The sequence below is a fragment of the Chanodichthys erythropterus genome, chromosome 12 (assembly GCF_024489055.1).
Source record: "Chanodichthys erythropterus isolate Z2021 chromosome 12, ASM2448905v1, whole genome shotgun sequence".
In the NCBI taxonomy this organism is placed as follows: Eukaryota; Metazoa; Chordata; class Actinopteri; order Cypriniformes; family Xenocyprididae; genus Chanodichthys; species Chanodichthys erythropterus.
The window spans coordinates 32,745,776-32,765,354 of NC_090232.1; the positions used below are offsets into that span (position 1 = coordinate 32,745,776).

At 37.4% G+C, this 19,579-nt stretch overlaps 1 protein-coding gene across 1 annotated transcript in view; it reads left to right on the forward strand.

The window, feature by feature from the left end:
• Positions 1-1,103: 1,103 nt before the first annotated feature.
• The window catches only part of tenm3 (teneurin transmembrane protein 3), a 284,146-nt gene continuing 265,670 nt past the window's right edge, over positions 1,104-19,579 (forward strand). The window contains exon 1 of the mRNA XM_067404649.1: positions 1,104-1,604. The gene's annotated coding sequence lies outside the window, so the exon portion shown is untranslated. The remainder of the gene's footprint in view (positions 1,605-19,579) is intronic.

Genomic DNA, 19,579 nt, shown 5'->3' on the forward strand with positions numbered 1-19,579 from the left:
TGTGGGAAAATAAACCCCCTCAGGATGATATCACTTTATTGAGGTTTATTTTGCAATATACGTTGAATGGAAGGGTTGGTTATGGCAGTATTGTTGTAATATGCACCTGCAGTGGCTTCATAAATGTAACTGAATTGGCAACTGTTCAGAGACCTTCTTGAAAACACTGATAAATATTGCATACCTTTATAAAACATTACAAAATTATATTAGAAGAGAGGTGGTTAGTGAATCTTAGACATATGGCTGTCAGTGGTGCACTGTACAAAATAATAAAAATAGAATGTTAAAATGAAATAAAAACCTTATAACTGATTAACTGTAAGCTACATATTTTTCTTAAACATTGCAAAAAATTATGTTAGAAAACAGCATATGCATTTTTACTGTCTGAAAACTTGTTTTTCAGAAGTAAACATTGTAATTGCCTTCTGTACAGAGAGAAGATTTATATGTATGTTATGTCCTATAAGTGTACTTGTACATATTCGTCATATGTTTTGCATGAAGTTATTAATTAGGTAAAGTATTGTTTAGCTCATGTTTCATTATTAAATAACAAGTTCATTATTTTAGAAACTGATTCAGTATAGCTCAAACATATTTATTGACAATAATAATTTAATAACATAGGTAGCATGCCACCAAAATGCCACTTGTAACATCGTCACTTTTTTATTTATTTTTTATTTTTTTTATTTATAGGCTACAGTAAAGTTCTGGCAGCTGCCATTTTGTTTGTACTATAAATGTAAAAGAAAAATAAACAGCCTAACACCTAATGTTATTTTGATATTTTTATTATACAGGGCATCGAACTGTTTTGTGGTGTCATATCGCCCCATGTTTTCTGTCATGGGAAGTGTTAACTTTTAGCATGCGAAACAACAACACTTTCAAGCGCTGTGCTGCTCCTCGGTGAGAATAAACTTCGCGTCCCGAATGAAAACGTGAAACCAGAGCCAAACCCACGAACTGCTTACAGTCGCTATCAGCAGAGAAACGATGATGACGAGGAGCTTGTGAAAGTCATTCATCAGGGTTCGGCGTTAGTCATGGATGACCCTTCATTTATCACTGATCCGGTGCTGGGTACAGACACATAGCGCACTGATTGGACGCAGCGGGGGGACCAGTAGCGCTTCACATCCACAGCCGAGCCAGATCCACAGCTGAGGAAACACACTCTTGCGCGAATTATCTGTACTCTCGCAGCGCTTTCAGGTAGACATGCACGCGCGCACTCCCGGCTTTGTTGTAGCTCTGTGAGGAAACAGCGGCTGCTCGTGTAACTCCGTATCTCGCCGTATCCGGACGGTGACGGCTGATATTCGGCAGATGCACACATGAGCGCTGGGCTCATCGATCACCCCCGACCAACCTCCGTTTGCTCTGTGTATTCAGAAAGGAGATCTGTCAACATCTGAGTGACTCTCGCGCTCTCCGGACTATCGTTTGGACGGGAGTTGCTGTTTGAAGCGAGTAAGGAGGACTTGTTTTGCAAAGAAACATCTCTCTGTTTTGTCATTCCCTGAAGAAGTTGACCGTCGTTTAGTGTCGTGTAGAAGTTTTGTCAATGGGATGCTGAAACACATCAACAGCAGGTAAGAGTCCCGATGGCCTCAGCATGCGCGAGCGCTCTTGTACATGATACTTTTACCCCCTTTTTTTTTTTTTTTTAGAGAGAGAATAACACAGTTCAAGGCAGGTTAAATTATGTTTTATTTAAAAACATGTTTTATTTATTGTTTTATTGTTAGTTATATTAAAATTGATATATTGGAAAAATGAGTTCGTCGCATAAATACCCCACATTACTTTCAGCATTTAGTTTAGGCAAGCGCCAGTTAATGTAAATCATAGAAGGTGCACACAGGTTGTAAATATGTTCACTTGTGGTGCATGTAATCTTCGCTTATAACAAGGGCACACAGACTTTCACCGTCGCTTAATTAACTTAATCTGTTTAACTTCACTGTCCTATTTAAAATGTGTATAGCTGAACAGCTTGAAATTATGTGCTAAACACTTCTGACAAGTTGCCTGTATATACAGTAATGACGTTCAAAATGATCAATGTACTGCAAGTGTATGATAAAGACATCAAATCAATGAAAACGATAAAAAATTAAGTTGTGTATATGCAAAAATAGGTATAAAAACAAATAACAAGAATGTCGTGCTACTAGCATTTTTAACTTAAAAATACATTTGAACTCATTTGTATTTTGTTTCTAATTGTGTAAGATTTTGTTTTACAAGCAATGGCAATAAGATAATAAAAATATAGATTATGAAAGTAGTTATATTGACATTGTTACAGTATCCTATGTGAACACTGTTATAATATCCCACTGCTCAGATTACATGTTGAAATTGTTTGTGAGTGTCTCATACGGACCTGCTTTATCTGTGGGAAACTACTAGCCTACATAGTCACATTTACTGAAGATGCTGTTTTCCTGGAAACCTGTAAAGGTCATTTTTCACGTTTGCTTCAGCTTTATTCTTAGCTTGTTTACTGTTTGATTAAAAACAGAATTCATTTAAATTGTTGGCTGACGCTCATGAACAAATATTCTCGTATAAATGAGGTTTTGCAGAAGTATATGATTTCACAAAACACTTTCCAGCAGTTTTTTGTTTGTTTTTTTTGTTGTTGTTTTTTTTTGACTGTGTGTATGTGAGTGTTTTTTGAGCAACTTTTTTTTTTCTCTTATATTTCAGAGAAAATGTAATTATTTGTCACTTATGTTAGACAAATCACAGAATTTGCTTAGGTGACTTTGCAACATTGCTTTAGTGACTTTAATGGCAGTAAGCGTGTCTCTGAATCACTATAATATCAAACTGATCTGTTTATCATTGAGCCAAACCTCTAAAGCACATCAAGTGTAGACTACCCAAACGCACATTGTATTCAGAAAAGCAATAAGATAAAATAAAGGTTATCAGTCATGTTTCACTCATGAACACATACCTGAAGGTTGTGTTTCGACAGATAAAGAAGCAACAACACTATGCATGTGTACACACACACACACACACACACACACACACACACAAACACACACACTGACTGAAAGGCAGCATGGCACTGAGGTATCACCATGTACTGTAATTGTGCTGAAAGCTGATACTGACGATAGTGATTGGTGAAAGATTCCTGGCCCATCCTAAATGATCTTTTGTTTAAATGTTAGTGTACAATATCTTGCCCGCTAATGTCAGTGAGTGAACAGAGCACAGACATAGCCTCCCATTGAGTCATGCTCCTGCACTGGCCTCCTATACTAAGATAATTTTCTATTTTCAGTTTTTCATTATCTATATTCAAAAAACATCTTTCGGTCTTCTGGTTGTTTTGACTAGTTTAGACCTTCTACTGAAGGTTTTGTCATTGCGATTTATTTTTTGATCTGACCTTCTGTTATTAGAAATCTCTCATTCAGTTCAATAAAGTCAGTTTGAAATTGTAATATGCGACTCGGGTACAGCCATTTGTATATGTAAAAGTTGTTTGAGATACGATATGTTATTTTAACGGATTTAGTTCCATATTTGTATGAATAAATGTTTATCCCTATGGCTTTTTTTGTGGACTCTGAAACGTCATAGGCATGTTTGGAAATATATTTGCAAAGAGACAAATGTATTATGGGAGAGATGTATGAAATAAAACGAGGAGAAATTTAGCTGTGTGTGTGTGTGTGTGTGGTTGTGTGTACATGCTGAGAGACCTTTGACTAATCTGAAGTGTAGCCGAAATCAATTTTTTATGTTTCCTTGAACTTGGCCTTTGTTCACTTGGGAGACAGGGAGGGGGAGAAGAAACGGACAACAGAAAAACTTAAACTGATTTTATTATTTCACATTAAAGTTAGAGTGATTGATAGGAGCACTTTCAAACTCTGAAGTGTCATTTATATCATGACAGAAACATCTTTTTTTTTTTTTTAAAGACCCATGGCGGGCCACAGCGTGTTGGACGAAGAGAGTATGCGCATGTTTGATCTCACATCGAATAAAAGAAGCAAGAGAGCACCATTTGTTACTTTAATGATGCTAATATTGTACCATATAGTGGCCCTCTTTTCCTCATGAAGGCCAGTACAGATGTTATTGGCTGGGGGTTGTCATGGTAATGGGATTCATAGAGGGAGGATTGATTGACAGAACCTGTCCAGTGCGGCCAGATGTTGTATCATCTCCTTGTTGCTTCTGCTTTCACACCTGCTTAAAAGTCAGCATACATATCATTTCATTATTCAAAGCCCAATTAGTCAGTGTCTTCTTTTTAATCATTCCCTGTCAATGGGAGGCATGACAGCTAATTGCAGAAACATTTATTTTCATGTAATTTCATTTTCAAGGCAATAACACTCTAACATGATTAATAATCGTCAGGAGCACAATTATTGAGAACAGATAAATAGGCATTGTTGTTTTGACACTGCTCGTATATGGATGTGACTATGCATATCTCCAAACTTCCTTCCTGATGATATGGGACTGATTCACCAGCTTGTTAAATGTAGTGCATGAACAATTGGGAGCCGGCATCGCGTAGTGCACACACACACACACACACATTTGCAACATTTGGAGAAGGCTCATTGCTGCCCAGCCATGCTTAAAGAGGAGGACGCTGCCGTTTTTTGCCGGCAACCCAACACCAGCTTAAAGCTTGAGTGCACATGCCAAACGACAGCCGTAAACCACGGTCCTCGTGCCTCTTACGACCCTCTGTTCTATTGTGTGAGCGCGACATAGGTGCTCCATAACGTATCGAGAAGAGAGGGGAGAAAGCAAATAATGTTTGTGACTCGCGTGACCGGACGGAATGATTTTCGCGACCTATGCGAGGCTTAATTAAAACGTCAAATGGCAGACGAGATGATGTCGCAGAGCTAAAGTGAGCAGCTCGAACGTATTGACGTGCCACTGTTGTGCCGCTTAATTGACATTTTGAGGGATGCACTTTCACTTGTCTGTTAACGGTCAGAGTGTGCTAATATTTCAGAGAAGAAAGGAATTGTCTGTGCTTAAGACCCATCCCCTTGACCTAGACTCTTTAATGCAAAGCCTTTTCTTTTAAGTCTGTCACTCTGATTTATGCTCAACTCCTCAATGCATTGAAAACGCAGAGAATACTTCAAATAGGATTATACACAGGCGCACACACGGATGCACACTTTGGTTGGAATCCAACCTTTAGAGACGGCCAAAGCTTTAAATAGTTTTTAAATGGTAAAACGGATCGCTAGCTCTCTAATGATGCCATTACAGACAACAAAACAAATCTATTCTCATGGAAACTACCAAAGAATTGTTAGGCAGTGTGACAATACTTTACTGGACACCTTTTCTCATTGTCGTCTCCTAAAAGACAATGTTGACTTGCCAGCATAGTGTTCAAAAGATGGTGGCTGCTTGTGTTTGCTGGGAATTTGAGGAGCACAGGTAGTAGTAAAAATGAGATTTCAGTCTGTGTGTTTGTTTCAGAACAGTGGGACAATGAGGGAATCCATTTTTCAATGTTCAGTAGGGTTTTGTGTCTGTGTGTCTTTAGGTCGCTGTACTTGGCTGATCAGTTTATTTTTTAGAGGGGTGAAATCCGCTCGCAGCCTTCCAGAAATTCTTTTTTTCTCCGCTCTTTTATAGCGAAGAGTGGCGAATGACCTCTCCCTGTGAGCCGCTATGAAAAATTCATGGTCTCCTCCCTCTTCAAGCCATTATGTCAACATCTAAAAATACTTTATTTCACACTGGCGCCTCTGTGATGGTCAATGATAAACAAACTGCAAAAACCACCAGCTCGGGCTGGCAACACTTTGGGATTGGCAAATAAATAAATAAAATTTTCCAGTTGCATCAAAAAACTTGGACGGATCTGGTGTGTTACATGCAAGCGTATGTCTTTTTGGTGAAATATGCAGTGCGACCAGTGCGGAAGACAAAGATTGTGTGAATTCTGTCAAGTGTGAAACAGGGAAATAATGGCAGCTTTAAAGTTGGCTCCACCTCCAACCTTAAATCTGTTGTTTTTTTCTCATTCTTTTATCTAACAATATTTTTGCTATCTTGTGAAAATGTATATTTTTGATAACGGTTACTGTACAAGGGGGGGCTTGGTGTTGTTACGCTGTGCTATAGGATTTGCTTCTGAGTGCCCTCTGCCAACTGTCGAGTTGTATGTGCCAAATAAATGTATGATAGTAAAGAAGAACGAGTTGACAATGTAGTGGATTCATTGAAGTATTTGTGTCTGTTGAAGGCTTTTTAGCTATTATTTATAGGATAGTGGAGGGAGATATGAGGATAAGGATCAGAACATGACACAAACTGGATGCGAACCCAGATTCCTGTCGTTTTTTTTTTTTTTTTTTTAAGCTGAGTACCTGGCTCAACCTTCACTTTGTCTTTTAGCTTGTTTTGACTTAAAATATGCCTTTCCACATATGACTAGTAACCAAAACACCTGTGATTTTAGTTAACTGCAGATTGCATATTAAAGAACTTGTCTATTTTGACAGGAACATTATTCATTCCTCATATTCCTTTACATTATTACAGCTGTTACTTGGATTATCTTGTATTGATGTTAATCAAAGTGCGTGTGTGTGTGTGTGTGTGTGTGTGTGTGTGTGTGTGTGTGTGTGTGTGTGCTTTTGTTTATATTACATTGTGGGGACCAAATGTCCCCATGATGTAATATAAACCTGAGTTCACCTACATCGTGGGGACCAGCCAGCGGTCCCCACAATGTAAATGGGTTTATAAATCATATAGAATGAGTTTTTGTGAAAAAGTAAAAGTTTGCACAGTTTCCTGTGAGGGTTAGGTTTAGGGGTAGGGGCAGGGGCAGGGTAGGGGGATAGAATGTACAGTTTGTTCAGTGTAAAATGCATTGAAGTCTATGGAAAGTCCCCACAATTCACAAAAACAAACATGTGTGTGTGTGTGTGTGTGTGTGTGTGTGTGTGTGTGTGTGTGTGTGTGTGTGTGTGTGTGTGTGTGTGTGTGTGTGTGTGTGTGTGTGTGTGTGTGTGTGTGTGTGAACTTGTTTAACCTACATTTAGAGGACCAAATGTCCCCACAAGGATAGTAAAACCTACATTGTAGGGACCAGCCAGCGATCCCCACGAGGGAAATAGATTGATAAACATACTAAATGAAGGTTATTTGAAAATGTAAAAGTGCAGAACGTTTTGTGTGATGGGTAGGTTTAGGGGTTTATGGGTTTGGGGGTACTAAGGCTGCATTTACTCTACAAAACAGTGATATTGTGAAATATTACAATTTAAAATAACTGTTTTATATTTAAATATATTTTAAAATGTAATTTATTACTGTGTGATGCATTACTCCAATCTTCAGTGCCACACAGTGCTTCAGAAATCATTCTAATATGCTGATTTGGTGCTCAAAAAACATTTCTTGGTTTTTAATGTTGAAAACTGTTGTGCATTTTTTTTTTATTCTTTCTGTGAAAACTATGATACTTTTTTTTCATGATACTTTCATAAAAAACAGCATTTTGAAAGAAAAGACAGATACTTTACTGCTACTTTTAAACAATTTAATGCATCATTACTCTCTTTCTCTCTCTTTCTCTCTCTCTCTCTCTCTCTCTCTCTCTCTCTATATATATATATATATATATATATATATATATATATATATATGACCCAGTACAGTTGAACAAGCGTGTGTGTGTTCTTTTATAGTTCTTTTATAGTTCTGATTTTTTTTTTTTTTTTTTTTTTTTTGCAAGGTTAGAAATACATTCTTGACGCACTTGTCCTCTCCTGACTAAATGCGTGTCCTATAGTCCTCTGCTCCGTTTGTATCTACCTATGCGTCCTTCGTGGGGTGCTGAGTTTGGATTGGCTGACAGCATACCTGCCGTCAGACACTTTTATAGAGTAGGACAGGTCAGTCGTATGTGTGTCCATACCTTATGACACCCACCTTACGATGCTTCACCTTTTAAGTTCGCATGCACTCCATTTCGCTGCAGCTGGCACAAGGTGAGGACTTCTCATCACAGACAATATACTTCTTCAATGACCTCTTAAAATCTTGATTCATTGGACTCGAGAGACAGGTATGCTTTATTCTATGTTTATTTTGCAGTTTATAATTCTTGTATTGCCTTTTATAATAAATATGTCATACATTTAGTCCTTCATGATTTACAAATGTGAATACAGGATTACAAATGAATACGTTTAAAATGCTTTCATTACTAGGGAAGTAACTTTTTTTTTTTTTTTCTTCTTTTTTGCTCAGTGATAATTTACCAGGCAATAAATGATTGAAGGGAAAATACATATTTGAGCAAGTCAGTGGTCATAGTTCACCAAGCGCCAGATGCTGTGATATTTTATACTTCATTGTTCCCATTTTGTTCTCATGTGTCCTCCAGTATCTTGTTTGGCATCCATATTTTATGAGAGCCGCAGTAAATAAAATGGAGGCCGCTGTGTATAAGTGTGTGAGGATGTTTGAGGTAGCGATGTAAACATGAACCGTGCTCTCCCGTGGCTGAAGAGGGGTTCGTTCAAAGGTCTTTCTGGTTCTTGGTGAGGCCATCAGTCTTCCCTTTTGTCACTGATGCAGCCCCCCCCCAACTCTTTTCGGCTTTCTTGGAGAGTATTCAGCATTCCTGCGGGCGCAGCTTTGTGACCAGCATGGCCAGCCCCACGTAACCTTTTAAGTCCAGCTGCAGCGTTCCACGGCAGATAGGTTCATTAAGGAGAGGAGCGAGGCTTTTGTCTCTCCCGTCAGCAGAGACTGTGAGCAAGCGGGTTTTTTTTTATTCAAATAACCTCCCACTTGATCTCACAGTAGCTCAGGTGCAAGGTTGTCAGGTTGTGCCGCTATTAATGTTTTTTTGTTTGTTCGTTTTTTGCTTTACCGACAGACATATTTAGAGGCTAAATTTTAACAATTTTAAATGAAATAAGTAAAATTGTTTTCTCACTTTTTCTCTGCCTCAGTCTCCTTTCAACTGGATTGTTTCTTTTGTAGACGCTGGAGAAATGTATCTTGCCTGAAAGTGTATGGTGCACCATAATTTACCACATAATTTATTAGCCTTGTTCCTTATTTTTTGAGCGTTAGCGCTAGCAATTGAAACAGAACAGTCCTCTTGATAGCTTTCTTTGGATTAAGATCACGGAGGTGGAGAGGCCAAGATGAGGGATTCGTCTTTCTAATGGCTGTGATGAAATTTTTTGCCACTGTAATTTATGTGTTTCAACATAACTTTATGAGCACTTACTTTTGGAATGCAGTAACCCCCTTTTCCCATTAGTTTCAGCTTTACAGGAAGGCCCACTCAATATTGCTTTAAATACCATACGAAAACCACCAAATTATAGAATTATATTTTCCCCTAAGTGAGGAGGTAAAAGGGGCCGTCATATATAATTCATGCTGAATGATTTCTGTAAAAAAGGCATATGAATTAATGTGAAGAATGCGAGAGGTTCACTGCCTGCACTGTATGCTTCAGAACATGGCAGGTAGTGTCTCCGGCCAATCAGATGCTTTGCTCCTCCATAAGGAAGAGGGGGTGAGAGACACATGAAAGACGTAATGAAGGTTAGTGAAATGGAGAGCAATACATCTTGCACATTGAGCTCGCTACTTGTTAAAGCGACAGGGCCTAACCAGAAAGGAATTTGCTTGATGGATGAATTTTACCCGTCTAATGGATACAAGCACTTGAAAAATGAAAACATCGATCCGTTCCCCAAGTTTTTCCATCCTTCTAATGAGAATGGGTGTTACGAAAGATTTTGAGAGGGTAGCAGGGACAGTCTTTTGCCCGATGATTTGGAGAACATGTATCTCGGGTTTCAGTCACAGCTGAACTGCCGCTCGGTCTATTGTATATATTACAGGAGGAAGAGAGGACGCTCGATTTGTCTCCCTATTGATGTGCAAATTCAGAATGGGTTAGATATTTCCTCTGTCATTAAGCTGGAGTTTTCTTTGAACCCCGTTAGCCCCCATTCAAAGCAAAACAAAAATATATTTTTCTGCTTGTTGCTATGGACACAGCGGTTTACTCATGTTAGCTATTATAACTTCAAAATGCAGTATTGTTGCTTTGGAATTTATATGAAAATTTTGATTTGCGCTTTTGTTGTCACTAGGTCTATGGTTCTCAACTGCTGGGTTGCGACCCAAAAATGACCTGCAGGTTTATTTCCACAGGGTCTCTGACAGCAGGAGAGAGAAAAAAAAAAAATAAAAAAATTGCAAATACTAAAACCATATAATCAAGCTTGGATAGCAAAATAAACATGCTAATCAACTTTTGGCGAAAACACCTCCTTTGTTTTTATTTTATTTTATTTTATTTTATTTTATTTTATTTTATTTTATTTTATTTTATTTTATTTTATTTTATTTTATTTTATTTTATTTTATTTTATTTTATTTTATTATTTTCATCCAAAGCTACCCATCCAATCAAACTATTGTGACAGTATGTTTGTCAGTTTGTGACAGTATGGCTAACACAAAATATATAGTTGGCACAGTGTTGTTATAATATATATTCAAGCTACAGGCAAAACAAATGGGAAATTTTGGAGGAATTTGAGGTTTTCACAAAAATTTGTTCATTAAGCCCTCATCTAGCGGTCCCAATGCTGCAAATAGCAATTAAACATCTAAAAGTATCATTATTTGTCCATTTTCTGACAGGAATACCTTTCCTTTGTCTATGAAAGGCGTTTTTTCTCAGCTCGCTTCTTGACGACTGGCGCAAGTTTGGTATCATTTTAAAACATTACAAATTCGTAACGAATTCTCGATGGTATGAGTCTGAACCAGTGAAATGTGATGTAACTCATGCTGATGTAAACAAAATGTCTTTCACTGACTGACACATCCAAAGCGTGTGCACAAAGACGCCCCTCAGACAGCTCGCTATCCCGATATACAAATTACAGTATTTCAGAATGTCTGTTTTTGCGAGTATTCACACAAACATTATCTGTTATATCTTAAGTGAACATTTGATTAACAATGGGGGAAAACGTTTAATGTGTAACATTATATGATACAGTTGGTCTTAATATATTGGCTATCTGTTTCATTAATGTTAATCAAATAATTGTGGTATCATGGAGAGAAAAAAAAGATGAAATATATATTTTTTCCTATAGATATTTGGTTTTGACTTTGTGTGTGCAAATTTGGTGTTATTATCAGGGATTTTAAGGTATGGTTGTAAGCTACTGTTGGTGATTTTGTTTTGGAACCTTCAGAAAACTAGATTTTTCTCAAAATTGGCTTTACTAACTCTATTGACTTCAAACAGGTGTAGCTCATTAATTTTTTTGTCTGATTCCAACAAATCATACATCATTTTGAAGGTTTTTTAATAGAGAATGAAACTAATAACTCATTTTTGAAAATTTGCTCATTGCGGCTCATTTTGCCAGCACGTTTCACATATTAAATATATCTGTGCATGTTTTTGTGACATATCAGGACACAAATGTGTATAATGACATGGGTATGGCATAGGTATTACAAGAAGAGGGTGACTTATGAAGACATGACCCCATATCCCCACTTTTCAAAATGCTTATAAATCAAACAGAATGAGTTTTTTTTTTTTTTTGAGAAAGTTAAAATGAGCACAGTTTCCTGTGATGGGTAGGTTTAGGGTTAGGGGTAGTGTAGGGGGATAGAATATACAGTTTGTACAGTATAAAAACCATTACACCTATGGAATGTCCCCACAATTCACAAAAATAAACGTGTGTGTATAAAATTCTGTCTTCACGATGGCTATTTATTGCAGGAGTGATGGCTCTTGCACTCCTGCTGTACATTCTCAAAGTGCTGTTTCTTTATCTTTCCTTATTGGGAGTCGATTGGCGGCGGTCACCGAGCAGACGGGGTGAGAGTGTGAGGCCATGATGATGATGGCGAGGGCGGAGAGACGTGAGATCCAGAGCTTACCGGGTGCGTGAGCAGGCCAGGCTGAATGTCACACACCTCGCCCCCTCCACACACACTTGTGCGGTGCTCTCATGGCACACTGTTAATTAATCTGTAGCTTCCAGCCAGACGGGCCCAGCTCACGCAGCCAGCTGGGAGATGGTTTAGACCGGGCGTGCACTCCCTCTGATGGCTCACTCTGCTGGCACTGTCTGCCAGGTTACATCAGGTGTGTGTGGGTGTGAGCCCTGCTTGTGTGGGTGTAGGTGTGTGTGTGTGAATGAGGGAAAGAAAAAGAATCACAGTGAAAAAAAGAAAAAAAAAAAAAAAACTTGCATTGATTTCCTGGCCATTATACAATGGCCCGACTTGAACGCTCTACTAAAAGGGGAGAAATTCATTTCCTTTGGGAAGGAAATAGGATGTTTCCTATATAATTCATTCAAGTTGCTTTCACCAAGGAAACTGAATGCAAACATTAGAATGAATAGAAAACTTTAGTTTCCACTTTATCTTTATGAACTTAATCAAACTTTATCTTTCCTTACGTTACGGTTTTTAACAAAAGTAAGATTTTGGGCTGTATCTTAAAGCAATAAACCAATAGAGGCTGTGTGGTGCAGTAATTGTACCACATATAAGGTGGTTTTAGGCATGATGGAAGCATTCTTATTAAATCTAGATGACGTGCAACGACGATCTGTGCTGCTTGATCGTGCCTCATCCAATAAGATTTTAAAATATCAGAACAAAACTGAAGAAAGTGAATCAAATCTGTACTGGTTTCCCACATACATTCCTTAAAGAATATGAGGAGGTGCTGGACCTCTCGCTAGTGCTCTCAGCACCGTCCAGCCGTAACACACCAGTAACAGAGAGATAATTTCATCTTCAGGGCTCAGTGACTGCTCAGCGCACTCCTCTGTCATTAATGACAGAGTCCCAGGCGAGTGAAGAGTGAAGGACAATGGGTACTACATTGAGGCAGTTGGAATGCGACCCATTTGCATGGCACTAAGTGCATCTCAATGTAATTAAGATGGACGACAGTAGAATGTGCATTACACTGCAGTCAGATACTTTTTTATGAGCTGAAGACACTGATTGAAGCCACAAAGTAACAAAGCTCATATAACGACTATGTGCGGCTCACGTGCGGTTTGACAAGTTTTTGGACGTGCGAATCTCAACTTCCCACTTGACTGTCAGTTAGGTATTACAAATTAGAGTGTTTTCACACTTTTTAGTTTTAAGGGTCTTGTCAACACTCCTGGTTTTGTTTTACATTTGTGTAATGCCAAATAAATTTGACCTCATTGCTGTACAATGATGACACACAGAAGAGGAGTTGAACCTCTTATTTTATTTTAATAATAATAATAATAAAACTACAAACAAATTCAAAGTTTTCTGCCTTCTCTCAAGGGCTTAACTGAACCACTTTGCAATGCAAAATGAAAAATATAAAAGAAATTGCAACAGAAATATTACACTTTTGCTCATACAGTTTTTTACAGTTTTTATTTTTTTTAAGCCCCATGCTGTCAGTTGATTAAAAATGTATTACAATTAAAGTTGTGATATTTTTTTGTAGTTAACACAATTAATCTGAGACAATAGAGTTTGCTGAAATTGGCTTCTAAATATATATCTTCATATCATGTCATATAATCATCACTTTTATATTACAATAATTTTCAACTGGGTGGTATACAAAGAAAATGGGTGTTTGAGTTGGTTAATTTAAAGAGGACCAAGTGGGAAACACACTGCTACACTGAGTGAATTAGTTTTCACTGTGTGGTTTGGCACAATGTAGTGCCACAATGAATGATTTGTACCCATTGTTGTGTTTTTAGTGGTTGTCATCTCTTACCTTGTTAACAAGATGCTGCTTCAAACAACACGAGGGTGTTGTTGACACACTCACTTTATATTTTACCCTTAACATTTATTACTGGAGCACTTTTTTCAACACCCACCATCTCTGTGGAAAGGTGTAGGTGACTGTGTCATATGTTGTGAGATGTACATCTCTTCACGGAGCCTGTAACTGAAGAGCTTTCAACAGCCTTTCATCATTCCTGCCCCTCCAATGTGCTCGACTGGGTTTCTCTCGTGCTCCCGTTCCCTGAAATGGAGTCTTCTGTTCCCCACACTGATTTCCTGCATCTCTTTCCCTTTTCCTTTCTTTCTTACCGTTGACATGGCGACAGCTTGTAAGCTACAGGTGTCCGTGCTTGCCAGAGTAATGGTGGAAATGGGCTCTTGTACTCAACAAGAGAAAATAACCACTTCACCAAACAAGACTGATTTAAAAAAAAAAAAAAAAAAATCCTTCTAATAAAGCCTGGCTCAGGATTTGAAGGTGATGTTTGCATTTTTTACTTTACTGGTAGTGGCTGTATTCATGTCAGAGAGAGTAAAAAATAGAGAGAAACAGTGCCATGTTCAGAAACCATTAGCCCATAGCACAGTTAAATCTGCATCTTTTAACTATAAGCACACATCGTATTGCTTAATTTGAAACACAAACAACCCTCTTCTCTCTTTTATGGTGTCTTTCTCTTTCTTCACAATGAATTGAGAAACTCCTTTGGTTAAAAACCACAAACAGCATGATATGATATATGTTGTTGTCTTTTGTGCAGAGGAAGAGTCCCACAGCGCTCTAAAATATTGTTGACATCAACAGTTCTGCATTTGTTCTCAATTTAGTTTTTAGAGTTTTTTTTTTTTTTTTTTTTTTTTTTCTCGCCCTTTCATTTCCCAAGTGGGCACATTGACATTTTGAACAAAATCAGGCCTGCCACTGGGGCTCCTACGGTAGTAATTAAGGGGAGGGTCTGTCATATCAGCGTTCTGATTCAGTCCTAAAAGAGTTACCACTTATCCTAATCCGTGGAAGCAAGACTTGCAAAGTACGCTCTTTTAAAGTTCTTGACTGCCTTGTATACGTGTTATCTGCAGCCCTATCTCTTCTGTTATCTGTTCATTCCTTGTTAAGCAAACATTCCCTGCGATTTTAAAAACAGAAACTCTGTTCCAAAACCTAGTGAGCTGCCTCACTGCCCTCTGCCTACTGCCTAGGCAGCATCTTGAAGGTCTTGGAACCAGACAAGTGACAGATTTGGAACACTCAACATAGGCAGCCACAAATAGACTGGACTCGCAATTGATTTCAAGAGTCTGATGCCAGAATTTTGCTAGTTTAACAGTATAATACTGTAACATGTATAATCTGAAAAAAAAAAAAAAATTAAAATGTACACAATACTGTGTTTTTTTTTTTTTTGTCAAATCAACTTTATATGTAATTATATGTAGTGTGTAAATAATTAATGCGGTTCAGGTAACAATATTTTGAGTTTCTGATGATTAAATCAATGGCCTTCATTGTATTAACTCAATTTTTTTATTTCAATTGAACTCAAAATTTTAAAGCAACCAGGTAACATACTTTTTTTAAGTTAAACCAATTCAATTCAATTCCCATTTATTTGTATAGCGCTTTTCACAATACATATCGTTTCAAAGCAGCTTTACAGAGAATGCATGTCTAAAATTACAATATTAGAAGAATGCAGTTAGCAAATAATGTAATAATTTGTGCAATTAATTTACAAACACTGTTAGCATTTAATTTTAAGGTAGAAGCAATGAGCTCCTGGAAAAATGAATACATCAACAATAAGTAGGATACATAGAAATTTGGGACTGTGCATGTTGCATCTTCTGAGGTCTTCGCAGGAGTTGGCAAGTGTTGGTCATCTTAAGAGGCTGGATCCAAACTGAAGCTGATGTCCTCTCTAGTCAACTCAGGACGGGTGTCCCGAGGTAAAACAGAAAAGCAAATAGAGAATAATTAGTGTAGCTGCTGTTCATAACATTAAGCAAAGATACGTGCAATTGTCTTTTAATCTAGATTTAAACTGGGTGAGCGTGTCTGCGAAACCAACAATTCTGAATTCAAATTTATAAATTAAATTAATAAAAAGTGACAGTAAAGACTTTTACACTGAACAGTATCTGAAATATATATTATATTATATTTATTATATTATATTATATTATATTATATTATATTATATTATATTATATTATATTATATTATATTATATTATATTATATTATATTATATTATATTATATTATATTATATTATATTATGTAAAATTTCTAGAATGTACAGATACTAATAACTTTCTATTAATGAAAGGGCCCTGAAAAATGTTATCATGGTTTCTAAAAAACATTAAGTAGCATTTTTAAGTGTGATAATAATAAGAAATGTTACTTGAGCACCAAATTAGCATATTAGATGATTGCTCAGGGATCATGTAACACTAGAAATATATTATAAATACATGTGATGCTGCCTTAGAATTTGACAAAACAAGGTGTTTTAGTGGGCAGCATAATTCATTTGCTGACTTTTTGGAACATTTGAGAGTATGCTTAAATTGCTGCCTTCGTAGGCAGCTCACTATGTTTATGAGCCATACTGCTGAAACACTGATTTTTGAATGGAATTGTCAGCATCTTAGAATATCTAAGCATCAGCATCTAAACCTCACCTGTTGAATAGAGAGCGCCGATAATACCTCTCAGGCCTCTAGTTGTGTTTTCTAATCTCGTTTGACCTTTCTAGAAGTGAGTGACATGTACCGTAACAACTACAACTGATTCTGGTTTTTGTGAAATGTTTGTTCATTTTCAGCAAATAATTTGGCAGATTTTTAGGACCTATGCTGAGATCGGATGCAATGGAACTGTTAGATTTTCACTCTGGTAAGATCATTATTGCACCCCCCCAACCCCTTCCATTCACTTCCTGCTCGTTCGCCATCCCTGCCAAGCCCCTCAAATAGATGAACTCCATTATCAAAATTCAATTTTTGCCTCCATCACTGTGGTCCTTTTGTAGTGGCGCGGGCCGTTCAACCAATCCTCCTCTCTGCTTGTCTCATCAGCATCTGCTGTAGGAGGGCAAATAGTCTTAATTGTGTTTGGTGAGAAGCGACCACCGCATGACTAATGAGCCCTACAACCCCGCAGAGAAGCAATGCTGCAGCGCGCACACCAGCATCTCCAACCCTCTCATGACTTTCCACCAAAGGAACTGCAGGGTGTGGGTCATGCTGGTGGGTCAGCCATTCTGTGGTTGGGTAACTGTCTCTCTCTGTACTTAGGGTCTGATTAGCAAATGCGATTACTGAATGGAGGCTAAATTGACCCCCTCTACTTCATGATGGTTAAGAGGAAATGGAATGAGACTGTGTAGGTGTGTTTGTTCCTGTCTTGCCTGGGATATATGTTTACCGCATCTACTTTCTGAAAAATCTTTTACAACTTTTTTGGAATATTTGGAAATTTTGGAAAGAAAGCTTCATTATAAAGCTTTATTTTATTTTAGTTTTTTATTTTATTTTATTTTATTTTATTTTTTGCTTTAGTTAGAAACTTTACCATAAGCAGGGAATGCAAATTAAATACCTTAATCCATAAAATGTCTATAATAAATAACTATAATGTAAATATCATTTGATTTTTTATTGAAAAGCTATTTTATGAGCTAAAACAGTATGCCACACTGGCCAAAAGTATGTTGTTTTTAATGCAGTGGTTTATACAGAGACCTATCTCATGAAGTTAATAATAAAAATGCATGACTGACGCTAAGCTTGAAAAGTCACATCTTGTTAATAAATGGGCTTGTAATATGAGACGTTTCTTCTCGCATCGAGTGCTCTAATATGTACAAGAAATAGAAAAATAATGTAGAAAGCTGCCAACAGGATTAGAGGCAATAAAAAATAATCATCAAAATTGATTTCTTCATTCTCACCACTAACTGACGGTGTCACGTCTATAATAAGCAAACTAAATAATAACTCAAATGACTAAACTGTGAACAGTTTTATACAATTCCTTTGTCATAAGCATAAAGGTATAAGTACTAAAATAAAGACATGCCAAGTTCTCCAAAAAATAAGTATTTCATTACATTTACATTTGACATATTTACTTGATATTTAAATAATTTAATTTGAAAAATAATAATTGCTACTTCTTTATTTAGAACATTGACAGATTAAAAACATGACAGACAATAGCGCAAAACTTATTGCTCTCTGTTTATATCATAGTGACTCATCTGAGAGCAATAACTGTGTGCATAAACAATCTTTGCATCAGTTGGGAAAACAAGTGATGCGACTTATATTAGAGCATGTCCTTCTTTATTATTGTTATTATTATAATTGAATGATTATTGTTATGATTTTGTTCCCGCTGCTTTTTTTTTTTTACTCTTCTTACTGCAAATGTCATAGTTGATAGTTAGCAGAACTCATTCAGCATGTTTTTCAGTACTCTCCATGATCATTTTTTCAAGGGTATTTATCCAATCCTATTGAAAATAATGGTCCACTTACTTTAATTTAATACAAGGGCTACAGTAAATGACAAAATGAAATATTCGTATTTAAACACTTCACAGGGCAGACGTTTGTCTCCCTCCTCTCAAGCTGTCTAACATAAATACCTTTGTGTGTGTGTGTGTGTGAATGGGATTTGACCTTTAACCCTACACTTTATTTTAAAATGGACAAAGCAGGGCAATTAGCTGAGCACAGCCCCGTCTTTCCCAGTGTCCTTAAGCATCCCGTCTCTGCTGAAGTTCCATTAATTGCCTTCCTTTCTCATTCAGTTGTGTTGGCCCGATTGCAGAACAAACATGTTTACAATCTGGATCCATTGCACAATTCACAAAGTTTAAGCTCTCTGTTGCCGGAGCCTTTGCCTCTGGATGGATCCGCCAACAAGTACTTGCGTCCCAGTTCTCGTTTGTATAGCATCACACAGAGGGTATTATTTACCTTTGGTCTGGCTGGAAACTCGAGGGAGAGTTCGCCCATATGAGCTCGCAGCTTATAGACAGAGTTGTCCATCTGTTTAGACAAGAGGGATGGAAATGATGCAATTTACAAGGCAAACTTAAAAGGGGTGTCCTCCATTCTCTTTATTTATGTAATTGAATCATTTAAGGGAAGTTGCATAAAAAATATTATTATTATTTTAGGTTACTCATATTAAGTCTGGCAGTCCAGTCTGGAATGAAAACATTTTTCTCCAGCAATATAGCATGTCAAACTTCAAAGCACACTGACCAGATTTACAGGAAGTGATAGCAGACTTCATCCCACTGTCGAGGAAGTGGAGGTGTCCCAATGTTCATAACACACACACACCTCAATGATAGGATGCTGCTTCCCTCACATAAGATGACCAGATGGTATCTTTAGTGTTGCTGGGTGGAGAGGGGAAACTGTAATTCGCTCTCTTGCTGGTTTTGCAACATTTGTTGTTTATTTCAGCTTGAGAAATGCTGCAAAAAAAATGTTGTGTTAGCTCAAAAAAACAGTTGCACCCAGACGTTTTGGGGTTGTTAATTGAGCGGGCCACCCAGTGCTTCCACTTCTGTTTAGTCTGTCAGAAGGAGTTTACTTCTTCGGCCTAAACAGCCACCAAGTTGCAAACGAAAACCTCCTCGTGCCTCTTTGACTTTGCAGGGGCCGACATTTTGTGTTGACAGAAGCCAGAAC